At 41.3% G+C, this 24628-nt stretch overlaps 1 pseudogene; it reads right to left on the bottom strand.

Annotated features, from left to right (window-relative positions):
• Positions 1-21045: 21045 nt before the first annotated feature.
• Positions 21046-24628, bottom strand: part of LOC139218347 (uncharacterized) — a 49569-nt pseudogene continuing 45986 nt past the window's right edge.

Here is a 24628-nt window from a genome sequence, read left to right as displayed (position 1 = left end):
CGTCTCCCTGATTTAAATGATCATGAACTGGCGGTTCTGGGACCGGAGACATGCACATGTAACGACTGCTAATGTGAAATTTAACCACCGCTCAAACCACCTGTCTGCATTTTTCTGATGAGTTAAAACAATGGCCTGTGCAAAACAAACATGACAGGATTCAAAGTGTTTATTGTCATGTGTACAGTGCAGAAACGGGTTTCCCTGTACAATGAAAATCTTACTTTGCCATCCGCACTGAATGCCAAAGAGTGAAAAAGAGGAGGATAGAATAAAATATAAAAACATATAAATATAAACTACTATTGCTAGATATAAATATATTTACATGTGTGCAAAAATGTGCAACTTAAAATAAAGTACAGTCATTGGAGGTAGTAGTGACTCCTATCGGCTGTTAAGGAGCCTGATGGCGGAGGGAAAGAAGGAGTTCCTGAGTCTGGACGTCCTGCATTTCAGACTCCTGTACCTCCGGCCTGAGGGGAGGAGAGTGAACAGTTTGTGTTGGGGGTGGGTGGGGTCCTTGATGATGGAGGCAGCCCTCCGGTGGACTCTGTGTCTGTAGATGCTCTGCAGAGAGGGCAGGGGAGTCCTGGTGATCTTGGACGCAGTCTTCACCACTCTCTGCAGGCGTTTACGGTCCATGATGGTGGTGCTGCCGTACCACACGGTGATGCAGCCGGTCAAGATGGACTCAACAACGCAGCTGTAGAAGTTGGTGAGGATTTTTGACGACATGCCAAACCTCCTCAGCCTCCTCAGGAAATACAGCCGCTGCTGGGCCTTCTTCACCAGCTGTGTGGTGTTCAGTGTCCAGGTGAGGTCCTCGTTGATGTGGACCCCCAGGTATTTGAAGCTGCTCACCCTCTCCACTTCCTGACCTCGGACGAGCAGTGGCTGATGAGGGCTCCTCTCCTTCCTCATGTCCACTATCATCTCCTTAGTCTTGTCCGTGTTGAGGGTGAGGTTATTGTCCCCACACCATGTCACCAGAGTGTCCACCTCCCTCCTGTAGGATGCTTCGTCCCCACCGGTGATGCGTCCTATCACAGCGGTGTCGTCTGCAAACTTCAGGATGGTGTTGTCCTTGTGGGAGGCAACACAGTCGTGGGTGAACAGGGTGTAGAGGATGGGGCTGAGGACACACCCCTGAGGTGTGCCGACGTTCGTGATGATACTGGCTGAAGTCCTGTTTCCTATCCTGACAGACTGGGGCCTGCCAGTCAGAAAGTCCAGGAGCCAGTCACAGAGGGGGGGGGTGCAGTCCGAGTGAGAACAGTTTGTGGGTGAGCTTGTGGGGGATGACCGTGTTGAACGCCGAGCTGTAGTCGATAAAGAGCATCCTGATGTAGGAGTCTTTATTCTCCAGGTGTGAGAGGGAGGTGTGCAGGACTGCAGCAATGGCGTCTGAAGTCTTGAAGCAGGAGGGGACAGTTCTCTGGCTGAGGGAGAGGTTGAATATGGAGGTGAGAACGTCAGTCAGCTTGTTAGCGCATGCTCTGAGGGCTCGTCCAGGAATGTTGTCTGGCCCTGCAGCTTTGCGGGGGTTGATCTTCCTCATGGCTTTGTTCACCTGAGCTGATGAGACGACCGGTGGGGGGGGGGTGTGTGTGTGTGTGTGTGTGAAGTGGTCCTGGTGTCTGTGAGCCTCCTCTCTGTGTGGGGGGTGGAGGTCTCGAATCGGGTGTAGAAAGTGTTGAGGTCATCGGGCAGGCTGTCCGTGGCACTGGTGATACTGGAGCTGCTCCTGTAGTCCGTGATGTGCTGCAGGCCCTGCCACATGCGTCTGGAGTCAGCAGAGGAGTAGAAGCCATCCAGCTTCTCTCTGTACTGCCTCTTGGCAGCTGTGATGGCCTTTCTCAGTCCGTACTTCGCAGCTTTGTACTCTGTCTCGTTGCCAGATGTGAATGCAGCAGAGCGAGCACGTAGCATGTGACGCACGTGACTGTTTATCCAGGGTTTCTGGTTGGGAAACTTCTCGACTTGTATGGTGGGTACGATGTTATCCACACAAGTGCTGATGAACCCAGTCACATAGTCAGAATACTCCTGTATGCTGACAGAAGAGTCCTCCAGCTGCAGCTTGACAGCGTGTAGGTGCAGAGGATTTAGTTCAAACTGTGAGATAAACTGTGTCCATTCCTTTATCAAAATATAGTTTTGTGCCGACACTACCTGTAGGTTTGGTGACTCAGTGCTTTCTTACTTAACAATGATATAAAAATGTGTCATAATGCATCATCTTGTGAACCCCTGATGTCTCGCCTACTAGGCTCCAACCAGAGCACAGTATCTTTCAAACAGAAACTGGGTAAATTCTTCTGCAGGGATGTGCTGTGGCACCACGAACATTCAGGATTCAGGATATCAACTAGAACTGGTAAAGTTTTATACACCCAGTGCAGGAGAAGTATTGCCATGGCAGTTCTGAGAATACTAATGGCAGCGGCCTGCCGTTGTAACTCACAGCAGAACACTATTCCATTGATCTGCACCCAGAGCATCACCATCTTTTATGTGCCCCTTTCTTTTTCAGTCATGTTGTTCGAGCCATCACTCACACCCGGCCAGTTCTCCGGTGAACCTTCTCAATGGCGGCCCTGGTTGCTAGGAGATTTGTGGCACATTAGCAAAGCCTCTGCAGAACGCGTACAGTCTCCTGCCCCTTTATGTGGAGAGGGGACGGGCATGGTGGGGGTGGGCAGCAGGCTGGAGAGGAGCAGTTCTGCAGATGGTCAGAACAGTGGGGCTCCTGGCAGCTGCCCTGTTTAAAAAGACGTACCCACAGCAGCTGCCTCTTGTACCATTCAGGCAGTAGAAAGGGCAGCCTTCTGGAGGATTATCACTGCAAACTCTCTCCTCATCAAACAGTCAGATGCTGTGATGAATGCGCTGTGACTGATTTATTTTTCAACAATTCTCTGGAAAAACATTTACCAACCAACAGGTCCACTGATTCTCCAATATGAACAGCATATTTTCTATGAAAGCTCTCGCTGGGTATTAATACACTGTGTTCAGCCGTGGACCATGAAACATTACCCATTACTGAGTTGCCGACTGTAAGGTCAGAGGAATAAGCAAGCCATTTTAGTGCAGTGTTTTTTTCTAATGACTTGCTGTCCTGTCTTTCTAAAAAAAAAAATTCCACACTCCCGCTCCCACGCAGCCTCTGGGTCATTAATGTAAAGCTATATAATATGCAATACACTCAGATTGCGTATATTTCATATCATACACACACTATGTGTTTAGCAAAGTTTCCCTATTTGAATAGAGAACTGGATTATTTCTTATCTTGACTGGTTGCAAATGAAATGAATTAGCAAATTTGAAAAAAAAAATGAAAAATTGAAAAAACAGTGGTGCATTTTAAAGTGCCTGCTACATACAATTGATAAAAGCAGTAGACAGTATGTGCTACACAATGCTTTTCTTAGCTACTTTTAGCAACTCGTCAAATCATCACTGTTTAATTTAAGTAATAAGATGGCATGCAAACACCCCCCCGCCCCACCCTAAGATGCATAGGCAACAAACTTGAGTCATCTAACTACATACTCTTCTATTCTATACATGTGTCACTTAGAAGCAGCCTATATCTCAAATAATTACATTTGTACCTCTGGGTAATGCGCAGTCATCCAGCTGAGGAATGTTTTCCTCCCGCCATGTTTTATGAATTAAATTTTCGTTCAGTTTGTCTGGATATAATAAATACAGAGAAAAAAAAAAGTGTTTGCTAATGATCAGTCATTAATATACACCAGGAGAATGGCAAAATATTGAAAGGAGTACATGCTAATGAGAAACAAACACATTATGCCTTTTTTACACTATTTCATCATAAGCACAAGCGCCTCAAGACAAAAAGGGAAAACAAGCGTGGAGCTGCAGCTGGAAAATCAGAACGGCAGCATTACGACTGATCGGAGCTTCCCCGGGCGTAGGTGAGACTAAATGCCAGAGCCTTGAGATGCAATCCTCACTCTCAGTCCAGTGGTTATGAATGGGGGGAGGCAGCTGAGTGTTTGAAGGTGTTTCACAGGGAGCCGTTCTCCTGCCCTGAGAGACGAGCAGAAAGTGTTTCTGATCTCTTGTTACACTTCATTTGAGTCTTTGAATGCATTCACTGGATGTAATTGTTCTGAGGCTGAGGAATAATGGGATCACTTAGAAATAGAATGCTATGGTAATTTAATATACCTGTGTGTGTGTGTGTGTGTGTGTGTATGTGTGTGTGTGTGTGTGTGTGGGCGGGCTGCCTTGTATCCAGTCACGTCTTCTGAAGATCTTCCAGTTTCTCCCCGTCTCTGTATTGATTTGTTACTCCACCCTCTGGCCTGCAGTGCTCAGTCTTTACACGCTGGCTGTACAGTTTGTTCATCAGGCAGCTCATTTGCCATGTTTCTTACTGATGTGTTAGTGTTTTGGGAGCCGTTATCACTGTAGACCTGCTGATGCACTATGAGGGGGGGCAGAATTTACCGTCGGTGTTTGAAAATGACTTGGTTTAGAGTGACTACCGGACTTATTTTGAATGGAAGACAAATGCCAGACTAACATGGGGTCTTTCTGAGAGTGAGGTGAGATGATAAATATGAGGCTCACACATGTGGGTTAACTACAGTGCTGGTTGTGGTTCCCTTAGCTTAGCATAAAGACTGAAGGCAGGGGTAAACAGCCAGCCTGGTCCTGCTCGAAGTCACCTAGCCAGCAATTCTAAAGCTCACTAATGAACATGTTGTTACTTGTTTGTTGGAGCTGCACACAAACAGGAATGTAACAAAGGGGGGAGTGACATGCTGGAACTATTTCTTGACTAACATGAATACATCCTCTGTACAGTACCTCTGGCTACAGCAGTGCGTTGCCAGATTTGGTCTATGAGCACATTGTTCAGTATTAGTCACCGTACAGGTACAATGGTATCAAACAACCTCACGGTGAGAACTAGACTCTTGGAAGTCACCGCTTTGAAAAGCAGGAAGTTTTGAGGAAAAGGTGGCCAAGCTTTGACAGAAACACAAAAAGTTGAGTGTTTGATCCTTGTTTCCTGTAAATGTGAATGTCTGTCCACTGGGAGCCAATTTTATTCTCCAGAAGTAAAAGAGCTGCATTTTATTTTACTCTCCTTTACTATTCTCCTCATTTTGCATGTTATCACGGTGCATTTTTGCTTTTCATTTCATGCGCACGTCATATGTGGCCGCAAAGTGTGTGTAGGTCTGTGCAGAGAGGAGGTCAGGGTGGGTGGATGAGTGAATGGATGGATGGATGGGGCAAACACAGAAGACTGGTGTTGCAAAAACCGGTGGGTCATCTGTCTAAGAAAAGATAACAAAGATGGCTTGAGTTGCAAAAGTTATTGAGGTGCTTTTATTTACAAAAACTGTGAGGAAAACAGAAAGTTGGACGTCCACAGCAAAACAAAAAGACCAAACAAAAGAACCTGTCTGGTTTCCACCCCCCCTCACACTGACTCCTCGCGTGCTTTGGTGGCCAGAGGCTTATAAATGTTAAGCCCCTCCCCCCGGACCAACCAACCGCTGATCAATCAATTATCTTCCCTTTAAACAATCAGCTTCACTGCCAGTTCTTACATGAACCAAAAATATCACACAAATATCACTACTTATAGGCATCACCACTTCCCAGTCAAAGGCCTTAAATAAACCCCAACGCTTTGACACACAGCTTCATCAGTTAGGTAACATCACCTATCACCTGGTTAGAGATGGTACCTTCCACCATCAGCACACCTGCTGCACCTCTGGAGCCTCTATATAAGCCAGCACTATGCATCAGCTCTGGTTCACACCCTGAAACATGTGCCGTCCACTATCAGTGACAGAGTCTTCGTCACAACTGGGGGTTCATTTCCTGGGTGAAACTGAAAGTCAGAGTTGATTATTTTAACTGATGTAACTTAACTTCACTTCTGTAATTTATTTGAACCCGTACCATCATCTTTTCCTAAACCTAACCGCGCAGTTTCTGTGTGTAGTTTTTGGGGCCTAAAACGTCACCATCATTGCAACCGTCACCTGAAACATTTCCCAGCAATCGTGCATTTTACATTTATCATTGTTAACTGGACCACGGAATGAGAGTGGTCGAAAAGCTTAAAACTGACATGATATTCAAAATATATTGTGCTACTCCGTGAGCCCTGAAATGTGGTGATCATGGTAAAGATGAGATCACACACAGCAATCTTAGGACACTATTTCAGCGATGAGGCTTTATAGCACCATGAATGAGAATAGCAATAAACTGATAACTTCAGAAGCAAAAGTACACAGACAGATGGCCTCTAGTTATGATCAAAGATGCTTTCTGACAGATAGAAGCCATCACTGGAACACTCGGCGACAGTCTAACCATCAGCACTTATGGCCTATCACTGTAATGTCTCAGTCAAATACCTTTAGCTTGAGAGTGGAATGGAAGCCTAAACTGCCCACTCCAGCTCTCGGCAGTCCCCTGGATGACTCATAATACCTCGCCACCGCAAGAACCGGTCGGGCTGCAAATGAGGGAGGACAACTCTGGAGTCAGAGAGGTATTTGTGAGAAGTCGGTCAAGTACATTGTTTATCTCCATCATCCTGAGGTGTTTTCAGTCTGGGCTGACAGGGAGAACCTGCTCAGAAGACAGGACACACACACACACACACATACACATACACAATGCACACTAGCACCACTTTAACATGCTAAGTGATCGGGTACCCACTGAAAAGTGAAAAGACTCACTCACCATGGTAAAATGCCAGTCTATGATTTCAGCACATTATGTGCCACCACCACATGTGTGTTACGAGGTGATAGTCATTTATTGCCGTCCTGTTTGATCGGTCAGGAAAAATACGTGTACTAACAGATCACACATGTCCTGTTAAATCAGTACAGAAACATAAAATGTTGAAATTAAAATTTGTAAGTATATATACACTGTTGCCCATAAAGTTGGAATAATTGCTCTATACCCCCAATTTGCCTGAATACACAGTTTGCAAAGGTTCATTGTGGCTTAAGTTTCACTGTGATATGTTTGGAAGAGTTTGATCAATAAAGTTGAGAAGATATAAACTTTATTTATCAAGAATAAATCACATTGTCACAATCATTTCATGAGAAGAGGTAGAAAACATTTGATTCCAACTTTATGGGTAACAGTGTATGTGTGTGTATATATATGTGTATGTATATATATATACGTATACATATATGTGTGTGTGTGTGTGTATGTATATGTATATGTATATATATATGTGTGTGTGTGTGTATATATATATATATATATGTGTGTGTGTGTGTGTGTGTGTCTATATATATATATATACACACACATATATATATGTAGCATAAAATGGAAATACTGAAGTAAAATACAACTAGCCTGCTGCTGGATGAGCTAAGACCTAAAAGGGGCTATAAGAGACCACAGTGTGCTGTGGAAACTGCAGCAGAGTTATGTAGATAATTCTTTGTGGGAACATCATTACCAGTGACACTCATTTCATTACAGCTGTGGTAAAAGTACTCAGATCCTTTACACACAGCAATGCCACAGTGTGGAAATAAGGGTATAATAAGAAATGAGTTATGCAAAATGGCCCATTTAAGAATATTTTATAAAAATGCGATTAGAATTATAAATGCATTCATGTGTACATTGCTTTAATGTAAAGGTGGAGCTCAAATATAAACGTCTAGCTTCTGAATGTCTCCCTTTATCCTCTCCTATAATAGTGCATCATATATATTTGTTGATTACATTTTGTATTATTATATCAATCTGCAAAATAACTATATTTGCCTCTGTACTGAAGTATTTTCTGCTACTTATACGTCTACTCCACTGTAATTCAGTCTTTGAGTAAATGTACTTTGTTCCTTTCCACCACTGTTTTACACATCTGATCATCTGATACATCGTTGATATTGATAAGGTTGGTGTAGCTTTAATGTTTTCTGAGGTGAATACATATTATGCACATAGCATATCTAATATCTGGTGTGTTCCCTCGCTTGTTTGTCTAACGGATGATTTCCAGAGCAAATTATTTCTGATATTATTACACAGTATGGCACTCATTACACATGAAACATTTTTCAAAGAGATCTTCTCACACTGAGCAACTCATGTCTGTGTTTAGAGAGTTTCAGCTTGTTGTGCATCCTACGCATATATCCTACAGCAAAGCTGATTGTATCACAGCTAAGCTGACTTTTTCAACTTTCTGGCAACTCGACTTCAGATGGGGGGAAATTTGCATTAATTAGATAGGCTCTTTGAGTAGCAAGAATATGCTGCAGGATGAATATATTAAAAGGAATTCTGAGACATGCTATAAATACTAAGCAACATTGTTTTCACAATAAGGGCAGACATGGTACTTGAGTTGTGGAGAGTCTTATCCATCATTTTCTCAAAAAATGAAATAGCACATATAGACAATTACCTCTTTTTATGTATGTACCTGTTCAAGCTTTATCACTCTCAGTTAGTTTGCTCCCCTCGTGGTTTAAAGGGTTTTAATTATGCATGTTCTTACTCAAAGAGAACAAACAGTACTGTACCTCCCAGCTACAAGTGATCCAAAAAAAAAATCAGCTATTTGAAGCACATAATTATACTTTTAGCTTCTTCCATTACTGGTTATGCTACTGCTTTGGGGTAAATATTCAGACTCATCGGTCTATCCAAGTATTCAGGCTTTTCAAATGGTACAAGCATCTATGTTGCATCATCTCTTCATTGAGATATTATATGTGTTTGTGTCCCCGTGATGCTCACAGCTTCTCCCAAGACAAAAAGGTCCAACTCAAGGGGGCCGGTGAGGGACAATTCAAGAATTCTAAAGCATTAGAAGGAGACACAGTAAGACGTCTATGAGACTGTTGTCACCACAAAAACAACAGGCTAGGTTGATTGTTAAATAAAAAAGTAGGTTTGCTTCCCATTAGATTTGTCAGAAAACTTCTAAAATGAGGCAGCCAAGAGGCCTGAACCCTTCTAACTGATTCATTTTGACACAAAGGAGAAGTTTCTTTGCTCTTTCTGAAAGCTCCTCAGCTTATCTCTCAGAGTGAGCCCAGCAAAAGATGACAAATTTCAGCCCCATGTGCTAAAATCTTGTTCTTTTGGCAACAACCCAAAGCTCAGGACCACAGGTTAGAGTTAAATTGCCCATTCACCACTAAATCTGCCTTTAGGCCTGCTACAGCATGCACATTATTGCCGATATTGCACCCATCTGCCTGTTGATCTTTCGTCTTACCATCACGACACGATGAACGAGAACCCAAAGGTCCTCGAACTGCTTCACTCGGGGCACAAACTCACTTGAGTGAGAGAACCAGTTTTCCAGCAGACTACCGTGGCCTCGGGCAAATATATGAACTCTTTATTTCCGCTTGGTCTCTCTTGTGATGTATTCAGAGAGAATGTGTGTGAATACAGTGTAAGTAGATAAAAAAAAACACAACTTAGACAAAGACTTGGACACAGAGGCCATGCGCTGTCCAAAGCTGGTGGCTGGTGGAGTCAATGATGTGAGGGTTATGGGATAATAATGATATGAGGTGATAATGACAGCTATTATCGTCATATAGCAGGAGTTCACCAAAATAGCTCGTGAGGCCTAACTGTATTTACACTACATCTCCCGAGGTCAGCTTATAGAAAAGTGACAGATCGTTACCATTTATCATTTTGGATCATCAGTGAGTGCTTGCCTAGTGGTTCACCGCTTGATGTACTGCTGCTGAAGCGGTGTGTACCAGATTTTATGACCAAGCATTTTTCCCAAAACCAACATCAGCAAAATGAAAGCATCTGCAATGTATTTCGACATGCTTTGCTTGCAAATGTCAATTTCTCAACATCACTTCCCTCAAGCATGTCATGCAGCGTTATTACCGGGAATTAAATCTAGGCAGCTTTATGTTTATTGTATAGCCACATGTCATAAAAAAGCTGCTTCACTTTCCACCGGAGGGGTATAAACCTTTTAATCGAATATGGTATTTGCAATGGAGCAATGCATCATAATACACTTTATTGCTGTGGAGGTTTTCAGATGCAAGCAGCAGAGTCATAATTTTAAAGTAGTTTTCAAAGCTAGCACACGATCCGTCAAAGGCACATTAACATCTGACTACCACCGTGAACGGGAGCAGCTATTCTGAGCTTTTTGATGAGTCAGTGAGGTCACCCCACAAAAACAATCCACCAGAGACAGACAGCTGTGGCGGTGCTGGCGGGCTTCCTTCTGCACCGCGGAACAAACAGCAGCATATGAAAAAGAAAAACCTCACTTCAATTATGCATGTGTTCAAATGAGGGGCTCGGCGCGTTGGCTCCATCGCTTGCATATGCATAGGCGGCAAACTGGATCTCTACGCCATGTCTGCAGAAGAACTTGCGAGTATAGTTTTCCTTTCATGTCACGTCAAGCCGAATGTAAAGACGAAGAAACATCCCGGCTGTTACGTATGATAGGATGTGAGAACTTTGTGAAGCATGGAGATTGTGGTCCTGAACTGAAACTCAATGATTGAACAACACTTTTGACCTCTACACCTGCTCTGTTGGAGCAGCCAGTGATACACAGAAACAAGTTTGATTCATTTCTTAAAGGACAACTTTTGTATTTTTTAAATCTGGGCTGTAGTACAGAAGCGTGAAATGTAGGACCTCTAGACTGAAGAACTCTTCCTTTCCCACTGCCACCAGACTCCTAAACAGATAACAGGAGTCTAGAATCGACCACGGACTACCTGAGATGTTACACATCCCTAATTTGCACGTGTAATTGCACACTTTTTTTGGCACTATTCATTTTGCACAATTTAGATTCTATTGTATTTCTTTTCACATGCTGCCTTCTAAATTACCTTTATTGCCTTTTATTTATTTTATCTTTTTTTTTTTACTATTTATACTTAAATTGTTAGGCATTCATTGCAGACAGCAATGAAAGAATTTTATTGTACATGGAACCATGTTTCCCTACTGTACATATGACAATAAACACTTTGAATCTTGACTCTCTCGTTTTTACATATGTTTTTAAATGTTTTGGAACCGATCTAGTAGATCGCCTCGTTAGCTGTGAACTTGAGCTAAAATTGTGGTGATGTAATCCTTTTGAGCCAACTCAAATCATTTAATTCACAATTGTAATAATAATTTACCAATTGTTTTAAACCCAAAATACATAAACAGAGAGCCAAAGTTATGCTTTAAACCCTTTAAAGATCTGGAGGTTTCTGACTCTAGAGGTCTCCTTTATGGGAAAGTTCCATGTTGACTAATTAAGTCCGATATAATTCACCTACTGACTGATTTTTATTGGAGTTGGTTTTACTGATTTTCTTGGCTCTCCCCCCACAGGCTGTTCTCAGTCTACATTATTGTAAAAAAAAAAAAGAGAAAACTCACAGTAACAGTTTGATATGCATATTGTTGCTGAAGGAAAAAGGTTAAACAAAGTCATTCCACCAATGCAGCTTGGTGTAATGTGATAAGTTGGAAAATAAAGTCGTGAGAAAATCATCTACTTCAGTGGTTCATCCCCAGAGGTCATGTCTTGTGTAAACACACCCACAGTGTCCTCAGTTCTTTATTTGACGATTGCCAGACATTTGATGTTAAAGTCACTCATGCTTGCAGACATAGTCTGGGACTATGAAGTGAGAGTGTTTTGACAGGCTCATAATATATCTCTCTGTAGTGCTTGGCAGAGCTGATCAACAATAAACATGCCTGGATGCCCGCTGTAAGCTATTTTACAGCTCTTGATTTTACTAATACATTTTGGGAGGAAAGACACTGGCTGCATGATGTTCAACACTTTGCTGTCTGCCAAGTGAAAATTGAACCTTGTTAATGGACCTTGGTTTGTCCTTTGTCCTGTGCTGTGACCTTGCTGTAAAGGAGCTCTGTGGTGTGTGTGTGCTGACTCCATGTGTCCTTACAAGCTAGAGGTTAGCTGATTAATGTACTACAATGGAACAATAATAGATAAATAAGTAATTAATTATTACTTACTTTGCTTCATAATGTCCATTCCGGGTTGGGAATTGTTGTGGGCGTAATAGTGAGAGCAATGCAAGAAACATAAAAGAAAAAGAAGTAATACAGATCAGAATAGTAATAACAATATGTGCTAGCATTCTGATGATGATGATAATAAATACATTTTATTTATAATGCACTTTACGTTTGGAGGTACAAATCTCAAAGCGCAACAATTAAAAACACAATACATTTAAAAAGCAACAGCGTTTAAGGACACAGCCTAAAAAAACATCATAAAAGCAGATAGCAGCATATAACTATATAAGTAGGCCTATAAATACAACATTTTCATCTACTATATGTCTTTGTCTTGGTTGCAAAGAAAGCAAAAATTGGGCCATCATCAAAACAGGTCCAACGCAGGGCGAGAAACACGAGTGGTCGGATGAGACAGCAAACATAGTACTGACTACTGGCACCTTCATCTGCTGTCTAGCAAACAGCCACACCTGTTTTTGTGTTACAGTAAAACTCTGTACACGAATAACAGGTACAGATAATTGGTGGGACAAAGTAATCATTCAAAAGTAAGAAACAATTACTCATACAATATAAAGACTAACTTTCCGATTGCAAAAGAGAGACTTTCTTTTTGTGATATCAAGACAAATATGTATTATGCTGCAATATGATCAAAAATAAAGAATGAAACACAGGGAGGATCTGTTTTATCCTACCTAGTTGTTCTTTTGGTTTGCGGTTAATGAACGACAACCACGTCCGTGGAATCTCTGCAGCTGAGGATGATGATATTTTGTCTTGAATGAGCTTTATAAATGTTTCATGATATCAGTGTTCATGCAATCCACAGTGAATCATTTCTCCAGCTAGCATGTATAATGGTGTGGCATGAGCCGAAGCCAGGCTTGATTTCTGGGCACGCTACACTATATATGTTTGCCCCATTTTCACAGAAAAACTGGATTTGCATGCATACACGTTTTGTGGCGTGTGAACGAGTGCATGTGCAATGTTAAGGTTTCCCTTCTTTTGCAGATGACCCATGGGGGGGGAAGGGGGAGGGAGGAAATGAAGACCCCACATTATGACACCATAAATCTTCTAATTGCCTTTTTTTTTTTTTTCAAGGAAGTGGAACGGCTTGTTTTTTCTGACATAATTGCCAACAGCATGAACCCAAAAAACACAAGATCTTGCATGGAACCAGTTACCATCTCTCCACTCTACCAACTCTTCTTCTTCTTAACAGCAGATAAGAGAAACATGAAACTGGTAGTATCTTTTAGCCTATAGAGCTTTTGACGTGAACTACATACGCACCATTTCATGTACATGCTATGATTATGTTGTAATGTTTGTTTAGGACAACGGTGGTGCAGTGGTTAGCTCACAGCAAGAAGGTTCCAGGTTCGAATCCAGGTTCTCAGTGGAGTTTGCATGTTCTCCCCTCGGTTGCGTGGGTTTTCTCCAGGTACCCCGGCTTCCTCCCACAGTCCAAAGACATGCAGGTTAATTGGTGACTCTAAATTGCCTGTAGGTGTGAGCGTGAGTGGTTGTGTGTCTCTGTGTGTTGGCCCTGTGGTTGGCAGTCCAGGGTGTACCCCGCCTCTCGCCCAAAGTCAGCTGGGATTGGTGCCAGCTCCCCCCGCGACCCTGACGGAGAAGCGCTATAGATGATAGATGGATGGATGTTTGTTTAGGACACCGTTCAAGACCTCTGCACATCATCATTAGTGCTTTGAAAGAATGCCCAAAGATTCAATTCAATTTCAACAGAATCGTAAAATTTGTAGTTGTGGGAGGAGGCGGGCGGGGAGGGGGAGAGGGGTACATGCTGGGAACTATTTGTTAGCAAACATAGCCAGGTGCGGGGACTGTGCTGTGAGTCTTACTGTCACAGTAAGGTTGTTAGATTTGGCACCATTGTGCTTGTACAGAGACCAAATCTAAACCTGGGGCAACTTGCAATACAGCTGAGGACACAGAGTGTCCACAGGAGTGGATAAATTGTTAAAATAGTTCCAGCATGTAACTCCTCTTAAAGACACAAGTTGCCATTTCTACATATTTGTTTGTGCGCTGATTACGAACAAGATGCAATTAAAATTATTTCGCTTTAGAGGCGTTGGGAGATGAATTTTTGAACTTTGGACATTAATTCAATTTCCCCTTAAACAACATATTGTTTTAGATGTAGTCATGAGCACATGCTTGACATCTGTGCGTGAACATTCCTGGTAGATCACTTTGCGACACGATTCCACTTTACTTACACAGATACAATGATCGCTGCAATATTTTCAACTTTTTGCAACTGAGGCTTGTAAAACCCTCTCTTGTAATATATGTGATATATTGTTTCCAGTTGTTTTCGCCCTCCTCTGAGAGACACATGAGCCCCCCATGTGGAAGTGTCAGACGGTGTTGTTCAGCTATGCTCCGTATCATCCGGCTCGGTAGTAAATTGACTCTCGGCTCCGGGAGTTGACGTCCCTCAATCATGTACATCACTGAGACGAAGGTGTTTGTTCTGTTCCGCTTCCGTGATGACACTGCCTTGATGAAGATCTCAGGAACTCAAGCTGCTGGGAGCTGTTAGGGTGCAGTGTGCAGATCCTTTTGTTTGATTCTTGCCTTCAGTGAGTGATAAACACCATCTACAGGCTGAAAAGCTTCCTTCAGAAACCTTATTGTGATCTCGCAGACACTGTCCGTGTGTTTCCAACATGTACAGTGATAGATATCTGACATTTCCTGAAGCGATTCATTCTTTTACACCTCTTTTCTCACAATGCCAATCAATTTGTTTCAAAGGTCTGTCTGTTGATACGTCTGATATATTCACAGCAAAAGGTTAAACAACTTAAAATGCAACAAATGAGTCGAGGCCTTGACATTATGCTATTTACTCTGATGCGTTTCCTCTTTTACAGTGGTTTTTTTTTTGGAAAGGTTTTGTGCATTTGACTCTGAGCTACGCTTATAGCATGTTGTTAACATTGTTTGTCTTCTTCATTCGGGGAGGCAGACTAATGTTTTTATCTCATTCCATTACAAAGTCCCGACGAAGAAAAAGTAAATCTAAAATGTCAAAGTATCACTTTTCACAGAGAGGAACCTTTGGAGGATACCTGCTCGCTAGCGCGGCTGCCTGTGTGATTCATCTCTCAACAGCAGAGCTCTTCGTGAGAAAGCCACGTTGGGATACGGCTCCCCGCTCCCTAAATGTGGATCAGCGAGCTTAATATTTCGCTGATTGCTTTTATTTGGGGAAATAGGCCCAAAAAACCAAGCAGTGTGCTTTTTACTCGCAGCGTTTTACCACCTACTTGAATCATGCCCATCCATTCCCATCTGCGAGCCCCGTATTATAGGACAAACCTGTGTGTGACTGCTCCACATGGGTATTTATATACACCAGAGAGAACTGATGGATGAATTTCAGATGTGCTTCCCCAGAGTCTGTCGGATGTTTCCATTTGTAGACTAGAGGAAAATGCTCCATGAGGCCCCTGGGAATAAAGTATCTGAGGTGCCCGTGCTGCAATTTCCATTCAATTACCCTGCCTAAAACCGGTGCTATTACTGCAACGGCCTTCTGTTCACATTTCATATGAAGCAGAGCAAATGCATAAACATTATACGTAAAATGTACAAGCGAGTTCACGTTTTTTAAAAAAAAAACAACAACACAAAGACGCATTATTGAGAGGACGCAACAGCTGCAGACAATTATTTTCCTATCACATCATGAGGTTGTGTAGTGCGCTGCGGCCCCGGTCCAGAGAACTACAATGTGCGACGTTCCACCCACTTTGTTCTCCTCCTCCTTCATTTATCCCTGCAACTTAGACTTTGATTTATTTCTGCATCCTGTGCACTTTAACGGGGGGGGGGGCTTCATCTGCTATTCTGAGAGTTGCAGTCATTTCACACAGCGCAGTTCAGTTCGTTCTGCAAGTTTCTGTTGCAGTAATTTCCCAAATGGTCTCATTCCTAACTATGAGTTTCCAAAAATATATAACACATACATGCATAACACACTCACACAACCTTTCCCCCTGTATTGTCTGAAAACCCAAAAGGCACCAATTGTATTGAGCTTGAGCATGGTCTTCATCTACAAATGGACTATAATTCCTGAAATGAATGCATTTGTGGCCATTGGCACTATAGGAATGATATTCCAGCCACATCTACTAGACACACTAATGCAAACAGAATGTGTGATGAAAATAAGTTAAATACAACAGGAAAAAAGGAGTGGTGAGCTAATTAGTCCTGAGCTTACTGAACACCCTGATAATGCTTGTCAGAGAAAATCAAATTATTCCTCTATGTACGTTTTGTGCCCCTAATGTACAATAATTCTAGTTCTGTACACCTGAGCCATAATTCACAGGTTTGGGTCTTCAGTTTGTTTCAACAGGTTCTGAAACAGTTTTATACGTGCAAGCGCTCATAAACACACGTTTTACAATAATTCTGATCAAATGAAAACACAATAATTAGCACAACTGAATGTGTTTGTTTAGTGATTGCATATGACACCAGTGTCATAAATATTCATTATTATTATTAGTAGTAGTAGTAGTAGTGGTAAGGTTAGTAGCACATTTGGTAGGTTTGCTTGTCCAGGTTTTCAGATCTCCAAATTTAGTTTTGTGATTGAAGATAAAAAAAAAACTGTCTGTCTTTCTGTCTGTCCTAATGTAATGACAGAGATGGAAAAACGACGTTTATGTTCTGATTTGCAAAAGAAACTTATATCGTGGAATTTGATATCAGTGGCCAAATTCAAGAGTCTCTGTTCTTCCCTAATTTTAAGCCCTATTGCTATTTCTGATCTACATGGTACATTTTCTTGGGTAAAAAAAAACATGACATGCATACAGTGTAGGTGAACTGAATTTATTTGTTTATTGAGATGGGAAGATATGTCATATGTGGATACGTCCATATGTCAAACAACGTTTGCATTTACACCCATCCAACAATAAAATTACATCAATACTATCACATCAGACCAAACCAACCAAAGCCTACTTTTACAGAAAGGCTTTTTTTTACAGTAAATGTGTTGTTCTTTTATCCTGTTTTCAATAACCTCTTCAGCTGCTTCTGCTTCTGCTTTTTAGGTTCAATCTGTTTGTGCGATATCCTACATTGTAATGCTGTAGAGGCATAAATCTTAGTGACTAGTCTAGTTAATGTGGACAAAGAAAACCAGAACTATCTGCATACAAATGGATGGATGGATGGAAAACTTTCTTTCTTTCTTTCAATTTTACACATGACAATCAGTTTCCTCATCAGTACATCTCAAACCGTGAAAATGTGGACAATAACATTAAAAGCGTCATCAGATTGGGTTTAACACTTAGAATGTATAATAGAAAGTCTCCGTTATAAACTGGGTGTTGAGGAGATGTGGCAATTTATTGGGCATGAAGGGTCTAATGAGAGATGTTGTTGTGTTGCACTGTGTTGGGAATTGTAGGATCAGGACAATTAAACATCTACCACAACAATCTGGATTACTCATTGACCATTAGGACACAAGAACCAAAATTTTCTCTTGTCCATCCATCAATTATCTTCTGCTTCGGTAGCAAAAAGTGAGCACAATTCTGTAAAACACATCATTAAAATCAAAAGACAAAGGTGATCTTTTATGGAGACCCAAATTGTTAGTAACAGAAAGTTAATCATAGCAACAAATACAAACGAAGCATGCATTATTTCATAATTCAATGTTTGAATTGTACCACTTTGGGCTTCCATAATCTTCAGAGCAAAGTAAGCAGTCCATAAGACAAACGGATGTGCGGTGTGCTAGAACATAAAGAAGCCTGAGCACTCTTCACCAATAATTCAGTGAAATGGATTGTTGACTGTGCTGGCTGTAGCTATGCATGAGTTTTGAGCAGTAGTACCAGTTGCATTGACAAAATGTTCAAGTGAGATTTTTTTGCTGACTGCCTTCTTCTTCATGGTGCAGCTTTTTTACCATTCATTTTGCTATGAATGACAATTCTGATGAGGGTGTTAATTCAATGGCAATGATTTTTCCTCTCTGTGTTCATCTAATCAAATTATAGTAGACAAGTAATGCTTAATCACAGTCCTGAATAATCACATTGCTGGGAGGCAACTAACTGCAGCAAAGATATGTGCGCTGCACAGGTTGCATCGCTTTAATGGAACTCATTGCAAACAAGTTCCTCTACTTTACATTTACATTTGAGTCTCATTGTAGCTGCTTCGTGCGTGTTGAGACCCTGTCGACTTTTACCACTCCAGCAAAAGAAGCTGACAAATCAAACGCTTTATGTGGGCTGATGTTATCTACCTACAACAAGATTGACCAGTTTTGACAGCATGACAGACAGCCAGTACGGCCAATCGACAGGCAGAGAGAAAAAAAAGATGTGACAGTGACACATCAGACTAGCTTGCCATGAACTCGGTTTGATCACAGCTTAAAGGCTGTAATAGAATTGCCACCGCTGAAGGCCCCACATGATCCAAGACAGTTGTTGAAGGTGCAGGATATTTTTTAATTTAATTTAATTGTCAGGAGATTACGTATTAAGATCCTTTACTTAAAAGAAAAATAAGATGGCTGAACACCCCATAGCTGAGGGGAACCACAGTGTTGGTGATAATACTCCTTGGGTTCATACCTACATGAGATCGCATCACTAAAAATTAGTTTTGCTTATATGTTGACCACGATAACTTAACCCTTTGAGGGTCTTCAGCACTTTCTAGTGTGTTATGATTTTTATTTTTAGCATATTTTATCAGTTTTTCATGCATATTGCTTATAATTTTGCAAGATGGTGAATTTTTCAGAGTTCTCAATTTTTTTCATGTATTTTTTGTGTATTTTAGACCATAAAATGATGCGCATCATGACAAAAACATGGCAATTTAAGGGTTAATTTTTTAAAAAACTAATTAAAATTTGATATGTATGATTAGGGCTGATGCTGGTCTAAAAAACTATTTTAAAAAAATTTTAAAAAAAGAAAGATTTTTAACATTTTTATGGCTTGTTTTTATGCATACACATTTATGTGTGTAAGGATCTTTAACGTGATTATTTCTGAGGACCTTCAAGGGGTTAAACAAGATATAATTTTAATGTTATTAAAATGTTAATGCTAAACATGTAGAGTAATTATATTTTGATGACAATACATGTTTTAATTTTTCAACCCCTTTTCAAGTCAATGTCAGTAGAGATACAGACAGGAAGCATGGGGAGAGACAGGAGTATGCATCTAACGGAGGTGTCTGGCCAGAAGGTCCCTGATCGCAATGGAACCAGGACTTGAAGGCTACATGGTGCTTTAGAGCTGAATCATTCAATCAATAATCAAATCAGATCTCAGAAGAAGAGGTGTGGTTGCCTACCTACTGGGGAGTGGCTCTGAATTCTGTTTGTTGATGTTTGAATCTAGTGCTAAGATAGATGTCAGTGCCGCCATAATGTGAATCCTCTCTCTGTACTTTCACCTGGTTGCACGATCAGAGAGCTTATAGCAGCATCACTGTCCATGGATGATTACCTGTGCAGGCTGACCAGCAGCAGGCTCAGAGTGACAGGACCAGGTTTTGTGCTGAGGAGAGGAGGGGATCAGGGCTTAGAGGGAGGCTGCAACGCCTATAGCCTACAGTAATCCTGGATCACAGAATTAGCTCCGTTAGCTTCTCCCACTCACTGCGGGGATTAGAGACACTGAGCTGACCACTCTGATGAAACACTTGCAATATCTGGGGACTGACAGAGACCTGGCAGGAGGACAGGTTACTCATAGGGTGAGCAGACGGGTGGGGACCGGAAGGGAAAAGGATGGACCTGACAGCTCTGATGGAGACGTCCACTGCGACTGTCCAATGAAAAGATCATGGCGGCATAGTTAACATTATTTCCATGTTGACATGAGCTAATGTGAAAACTCCTGCTCTTGTATTACCTACAATAGACAAAAATACTAGATTTTGAAATACTTTAAAGTTACCTAAAGCATCGCTTTCATTTACAATTAAAAACCGAACGTAAAATGAAAACATTCCACCAAAAATAAATCTGCAGTTTCGTCGGTTATCTGTGTTGTCTGGGTCAAAGTCACATGATCTCTTCAGTCAGGTGTGGGAGAGCAGTCCGTCCTGTTAAGTCATCACAGATGTCTTCTCCCAGTGCACCACATGATGTTAAGATGCTCCGACACACTAAGGCTCCCGATTTAGCCGCAGTTTACTTGCTGCTCAGCTAACTTGTGCTCGTTTTTGACAGAAATCAGACCCTATTTAACATCCTTTAAACCCTCGCAGGCTGTGGTTCAGCTTTTTGTTTTCCTTTTTACGCTATGACATTTGCGTTTTTACAGCCAATCTTCCTGTTATCAGGGCACTGAATAGGTGTCATCACACATCCGTCCCGAATATACGGGCTATTAAGAGCCCAATAAACCGACAACCCAAAGTGGGAATGATGCATATTTGCATTGATTGTTAGATGGCAATGTGTATCGACTGCAGTAGCTATCATGGCCTGAAAATAGAACATGGGAAAAGATGGGCTAGTGTATGATGAATGAATCTGTTTGGCACGCTGACTTTGAATTTTAAATGAGTTAATTTGTACTGTCTCTGAAATGCCAAATTGATTTGCAAGTAAACATCCACCTAACGCTTGCTGATTGGATTATCATTATCAATTGCCGCAATGACAGATAATTAGTCTGGTTGTTAAAACAAAGCCTTTAAAATCTCATACAAAAACTGTGCAGCTCATAGAGTTCAGCATTGTACCTAAATTCAAGAGTTCAAAATGGTCTAGTAATAATACATTTTTTTTATTATTTAGGGCACCTTTCAAGGCTCTCAAGGTCGCCGTACAAAATACAAATAAAAGTGCAATACAACAAGTAAAAGCGGGTATAAAAACAAACAATAAAATACGGAAACAGTGCAAACTGATCAGAGGGAGTAGGAGAGTTTGAAAATATGGGTTTTGAGTCTGGTTTTAAAGAGGGGTAAGGAGTCGGTGTTGCGGAGGTCAAGGGGGAGTGAGTTCCGTAACTGGGGAGCCGAGCGGCTGAATGCTCGCCCCCCCCATGGTGACGAGGCGAGCAGAGGGGACAGAGAGATGGACAGAGGAAGAGGATCGGAGGGTGCGGGCAAGTACAGAGACGTGAATGAGGTCAGAGAGGTATGGAGGGGCGAGGCTGTGGATGGCTTTGTATGTGTGAAGTAGGACTTTGTATTGGATGCGGTATGTGATGGGGAGCCAGTGGAGCTGTTGCAGGACGGGTGTGATGTGATGAGTGGATGGCGTCCTAGAAATGATGCCAGCTGCTGAGTTCTGGACCAGTTGAAGCTTATGAAGGGTTTTTTGGTGGAGACCGAACAGAAGGGAGTTGCAGTAGTCGAGTCGGGAAGTGACTAAGCTGTGAACCAGAATGGCGATGGTGTGAGGGGTGAGGGAGGGGCGCGGGCGGTTGATATTCAGTTTCAGTTTAGTTTATTTGAAAGGGGACAATACAATTTCATAAAACACATGATTACACATGGTTAAAAAAGCCAGAATTAGCCAGAAGGCTAGTTTTCATCTGTAGTCCCCTGGCCATGATGTAAAAAAGCAGTAAAATACATCTACAAGAGAAAACCATGGTTAGACACGTGATAGGGCACTGATGTAACAAATAACATGTACATAACAAACCGTATATTACGGAGGTGGAAGTAGGCTGACCGGGTTGTGTTGTTGATATGTGATGTGAAGGAAAGCGTGCTGTCGAGGATGACACCCAGACTCTTCACCTGAGGGGAGGGGGAGATGGAGGAGTGGTCAAATGGAATGGTGAGACTGTCGGATTTGTTGAGAGTGGATCTAGAGCCAATGAGTAACATTTCTGTTTTATCATTGTTTAATGTGAGGACATTTAGTGTGAACCAGAGCTTTATTTCAAGGAGGCAGTTGGTGAGGGAGGAAGGTGGGACGACGGAGTGTTTGAATTGAACTATTTTGGGCTGTTCATCTTGATCATTTCACCCTGTGGTATTGATCCTATTGCTGTATGCATACAGCACAGTGCGTTATATTCAACTCATTTAACAATACACTGTATCTTAATGTGCTAGTTTGATTGCTCAATGTCAGGAGGGGAAGATAAACGATAAACGAGTGTTGATAGAATCTGCACATATAACTCTGAACATTATCGTGCATTGGATTTGATGGATAGTTCTGACAGTTTAACTCCACTGACATCTAAATAGCCATGCAAATGAGAGCTTTGTTCCCACAAATCATTTGGGCTAGTTAAAGTTCAGCAGAAAGGCCAGCGTCTGATGAATGCATTATGCTGTAATAATGTCTCATGCATTGTTAATTATCCTAGACAGTACAGTACCGTCGGTTAATAGCTTAACTTAGTTGCCGAGGTGTCCGAAGATTAATCGCTTTTGCAGTCTTATCAGTGGAGTGAGGCGCCTCTGACAGATAAATATGACGAATCCAAACAACGTTGTTCAGCTAAGAACTATCTATTTCTAGGACCGCTCTCTAGTTTTAATTAAATCTACTTTATTTTCGGGACAAAATGGTCATTAGGGATCTACTGTCTTTCAACAATGTGCTTCTCTCCTTCATATCCTTTTCATACAGTTGTAGTTGTAGCTACTTGACAAACCTCCAGATTCTCCTGCGAGCTCAGGTTTTAAATGCTCCCTTCCCCCCTGTCCTCCCAACTCCACATTTCAGCGACAAAATTACTTCATAAATTCATTAAAGCTGTGATGCCTGGAGGTTTCTCAAGCATGCCGAACAACTATTCTTATTCATCACTGACCATGATGTTTATTATCATCACCCATGTTACTTTCACTTTGTTGGAGTAGTTAGACTTTGTGGATGGCCTTGTGAGCATTGAGAATAACAGCCCTCAGGTTTAATATTGTTTAAGCAGGTTTAATTATCCAAATCATGTTGATGCGTTGTTAGGCTATTTCATTTATATAAATAAATGGTTCTTCTTTGACCTTGAAGATGGCCTGGTATCTTGCAACATAGTACCACTTTAGGCTACGTGATGTTTTTACAAATACAATTTCATATATGAAAAAGCCATAGATTGCTTCGTCCACCCAGTCCACCATTGTGCTTTGATGCAGTCTAGGTTTTCAGAGCACCCTTAATCTAGCTAATCTAGACTGCTGCAGGTGGTAGGTTCTTCACTTAATTAGAGATGTCAGTGGTGCAGCAATGTAGGAAAATTGTTTCAGTTTTCAATACTTTGTGGGTTTTTTTGTTTTGTTTTTTCAGTTATGCACTTATGTATCTTTCTAATATCTCAACGTCTACTTGACAGATTGGTACCAAGTTTGGTAGACACTCGTGGTTCCAAAATGATGTATTCCAATAAGTTATAATAATAACTTTTCGTTTCAGTTTTTCTTAAAATATCTCTTTTCTAACTTTAGGGATGGGTTTCTATGGAAACTAATGTAGGCATTCATTGTCTCCAAAGGATGAATTCTAAACCTTTCCCCTAGCACCTACATTAGGTGAAAAATGATTTTTTTTTCCAAAGACCAACAAAATAATAAAATTCCCACCAGTTTCAAGAGTTAGCATGTTATGATAGTCATTGTGAATATGTTTGCATGCTGACATAGTATTTAGCTAAAAACCCCATTGTGCCTAAGTACAGCCTCAAAGAGCTGCTAGCATGGCTGCAGCATTACTTTCAATTTTTAGGAGCGGCCATTGTACTAGCCCTTTTCTGCCAGCACCTGCATGTACAGATATACTTGTGTACATGTAAGATATAAGTGTGTTTGTGCAAGTATTCAAATATATTATGTATCTTTTATTCAAAAACTAAAAACAATTCAACAATTCTGCCTTTTACAAAAATTGCTTTCCCACTGAGATTCTTTTTCTTAGCTCTTGTGATCTTGAGAAAAGTGCAATAAATGCCATTAATATGTCATTAAGGCCATAGACTCACTGTGGAGGAGCATACAACGGGTTTCCAGAGAAAATGCGATCAGCAAGTTATTGTGCAACCAAATAACACTTTACACTGATTAAATTATGAGCAAGTATGTTGTTTGCACATCAAATTGCTTCCATCAGTTCTTTAGTGGTACTGGTTGCAGTTGTTTGTTTCCTCTGTCAGCTCGGCCACCTGGTGGTGATTATGGTAGGACTAGTCTAGACTACACTTTTTGTCTTCAACTGAAAAAATGTCTTAACGTGTTCAGGCTCTGACTTTGCAATAATACCTTGATACATTTGCTTGAGGTGCCATGACATCTAATTTGTATATTCAGCATTCATGTCAATAGCAAAGTAAGTTGGAACTGCAGGATCTGACTCTTTATAGATAATGTATGAGATTATGGATGATACAGCTTTTTCACCCACTACTACATTATTTATCAACTCTGTACTGAGTCATCATGCCCATCCCTCAATGTAAGTTCTCTTGGTTTGCTATGGGATAATGTATTTCTTTCTGCACACATCACTATTGAAAGCTGAACTTAATGTGTA

Source organism: Pempheris klunzingeri, chromosome 18 (genome assembly GCF_042242105.1).
Source record: "Pempheris klunzingeri isolate RE-2024b chromosome 18, fPemKlu1.hap1, whole genome shotgun sequence".
Lineage (NCBI taxonomy): Eukaryota > Metazoa > Chordata > Actinopteri > Acropomatiformes > Pempheridae > Pempheris > Pempheris klunzingeri.
The sequence above is the reverse complement of the archived record's forward strand: the minus strand, read 5'-3'. Positions and strand labels throughout refer to the sequence as shown.